We start from the raw sequence: 3,392 nt of genomic DNA on the forward strand, positions 1-3,392 counted from the left end.
TCTTAAGCCATACTCTTGCCAAACTGGGCGGCATAGTCCCCAAATTTGCTTTTCTGTCTTCCTGCCTTGACCACACTGTTCCACCATCGAGTGAGCATCATCCCCATTTGCCCTGGAACGCCCATGTCCCAGGAGCCACCTCGTGGCTCTTGGTCACCCTGTGGTTCCCTCTGCCTGGAATTGATGGCCTCCCTCTCCATTTTTGCCTGGATAAAGCCTTCAAAGTCATGTCAGCTACCACAATCTATTACACAGTTTTTAACATTGATCTCTCTCCCTCCATAAACCTCTAACATACTTCATGGATGCCTCTCCCTCTGTCATTCATTCAACCATTTACAGAGAGCCCCTCCATGCCATGTCCTCCGCCAGGCACCCTGCCCACAAGGTCTGTGGCGGAAACAGATAATTCAGCACTTTTAACACCATGGGGTAAATCTTTAAGGTGCGCATTGTCTAAGGATTAAAAAGAGAGAAACCGACCAAGAGTGATCAGAGATTTAGAACAAGGGAGATTGCTGTAAAGTTCTGAATATTCTTCAGATTTCACTTCCAGGACAGTAATTCCTGGTAGATGTAAGGTCTTTGTTACTGACATCTCCTCACTGGAATTCTTTGTGTGTGTGTGTGTGTGTGCCATTCCCAGAGGTACTGCAATACCAGGTCAATGCGTGGAGTAGACAGAGCAAGCTCCTATTCCATCTCCCTACTCTAAAAACACATTTAATATAATGTCCTCAGATAGAGGACATATCAGATATTAAACTGATAAGAACAGATACTACACTTGATTGGAGCCAAAAGGCCGAGAAGTGATGGAATTTCTTTTTAATATATTTTTAAATTGATTTCAAAGAGGAAGGAAGAGGGAGAGAGAGATAGAAACATCAATGATGAGAGAGAGTCACTGATCAGCTGCCTCCTGCACGAGCTCCCAACCTGGGCAAGTGCCCTGACTGGGAATCAAACCGTGACCTCCTGATTGATGGGTCGACGCTCAACCACTGAGCCACACCGGCTGGGCCTCACTGGAGTCCTTGAAACAGTAAGTGGAAATTCTATTATGTTTATACATTTCATCTTTATGGGGGAAATAATAATATATAGTCATTTTGGGGAAATTTGGGCTGTATATCTGTTTATATGTGTGTTTTGGGGGAAGGGGATAATTCTATACCATCATCCAGTAATAACCATTGTTCACATTTTGGAATATAATCTTCCAGACCTCATATAGAAATAAAGATATAGACTTTAAAACAAAATGAGATTTTACCACACCTATTGTTTTATAACCCAATTTTAACAACAGACTACCTCTCCATATGTTTGTATATATGCATAACACACCTGCCCCATCATTTCTAAGAACAGTGTATGTTTTATTGTGTGGGTGTGCCTTTATTTATTTAACTAATCCCCTATTATTGGACAATAAGATCATTTGTTATCATCTTAAGCAATAGTTCGATAAACCTCCTTAAATATACTACATAATTTCAAGTCATCCAGTATTATCTGAGAGCTAAACCCTTCACAATGGAATGACTAGGACAAAAGATGAACTTATTCTAAGGTGCTCGATACATATTGATGTTTCCTCCTCTACTTCTTTTTTAATAAAAGTTGGGTTTTTTCTGTACATTTTGCCAGCCAACATACATTTTGTCAAGTTACAATAGCCGGGGTCCCCAAAGAACATCTCTCCAAGCGAATGCCAACCTCCATGATCACCAAACACACGAAAGCAAGAGGAATAAATCCAGGGGTGGTGGAAACTAAGGAGAAACCCAAACTAGCCTACTCTGGCGGCAAAGCAGTTAAGCTGTCGTCTTAAGCTCACCCCACCAGAGTGACTGCCGCTCGTTCAGAGGGCACCCAGCGACAGCTGTTCACCTGGCCTAGCGCGCTCTCCAAAGCAAGATCCCCATATGTCGCAGGGAGAGGCACGTGAGCTGGATCTTAGGGAGAAAACGTCCTTGCTTCCTGCTTCCGTGTGACGACACTTCAATCAGAGAGATGGGAAGAAAAGAGCCCCAGTCTCGGAGGAGAAACTTGTCGCCGTCATTGTTTTATAGGGTTCAAAGGGCTCTCCCTATCCCATTTCATCTGGAGGTGGGCAAACAAAGCAGGTTTTTACTGCTGGGCTTGTCCAGAGCCCACAAGCAGGGACTGACAGAACTAGGCCTGGAATCAAGGGCTTCTCCAAGGGTCTTATCACTGTAAATATTGAGTAAGATAGAAAGGTAAAGGAAGTTCTGTGAAGCTACAGCCGAGAGAAAAATGGGAGGGACTAGAATCTGCCTGAAATTTTTGCAAATTTTCATACGTCATTAGAATATGTCTGGGGTTTTCAGATTTCTCTAGATCTATCTGCATAGATGGGTTACTTAAAAAAAAAATTTTTTTTTTAGCATTGGGGGAGGTGATGGGCCATGGCCACAAGAGACATGTGGGTGTGGAAGTTGTGAAATTGGTCATCTAAGGACTATAAGAAAACGACTGGCCATGGACTCAGCACCACCTTGTGTTTCTAGGTGAGCCTCAGTTTGGCCATCTGAAAAATGGGGATGCACATGGACTTCTCAGGGTTGCTGCGAGCTGCTTTGTTCAATAAGCAGCCACCAGCACGGGGTCCTGTACTGTCTGTTCTTTGCAACCAGCCAGTTTCGTCTCTGCTCCTGGACTCAGAGCTCTCAGAGCTCGTGGGAGCACAAAATATATGCGAAATGCCTGCTGTCTTACAAAATGGCACCATAACATCATCTATTTTATAGTGTTACCCATCAAGTTTAATAGATTTTCACTAATTTATATGGTGATATATGGAGATGTTTTTACATAAATGGGTTCGTAATATAGAGAGTTTTCTTTAACTCTAACAATATAACTTAGATGTCTTTTCACGCTACATAATTATTTCATTGAATGGACTGAAATAACATAAATTTACTGAGCTTCTCTTGTATTGATAGCTTGTTGAACATTTGAAGTCTATGACTTTTACAAATAATAATACGGGTGCTTCTTTGGAGTCAAACCTGTAAGTAAAAATTTAGGGTCAGAACTCATGTATCTTTCACATTTTGATATATATGGTCAAATTGACCTTCAAAGGGCTATTCCGAAATACGCTCCTAAGCATGTGACTATTCCTGTTTGGTCTAATATATGCCGGTTTTGTGTGTCATTCGTTTGTAATTTTGACAACTTCCAGAAAAATGATATCTGTTGCCATTTAAATTTATTTTTTAAAGAGTGAAGTTGAATATTTTACTGGCAATTTGTACTCTTCTTGAATGGATCACCTATTTACCCTTATTGTCAACTTTCCTATTGATTTTTTTAGTGATTTATTTGAACGCATTATATATTAAGGATACTAACTCTTT

General features: G+C 41.1%; 1 non-coding gene across 1 annotated transcript; it reads right to left on the minus strand.

Annotated features, from left to right (window-relative positions):
* Nucleotides 1–626: 626 nt before the first annotated feature.
* LOC138996515 (U2 spliceosomal RNA) lies at nt 627–817 on the minus strand. The gene has a single exon (XR_011468802.1). It is a non-coding gene; the product is annotated as a U2 spliceosomal RNA (small nuclear RNA).
* Nucleotides 818–3,392: the final 2,575 nt, after the last annotated feature.

This window comes from Myotis yumanensis, unplaced genomic scaffold, assembly GCF_028538775.1.
Source record: "Myotis yumanensis isolate MYYU_CA2020_CCGP unplaced genomic scaffold, mMyoYum1.0.hap1 SCAF_17, whole genome shotgun sequence".
Lineage (NCBI taxonomy): Eukaryota > Metazoa > Chordata > Mammalia > Chiroptera > Vespertilionidae > Myotis > Myotis yumanensis.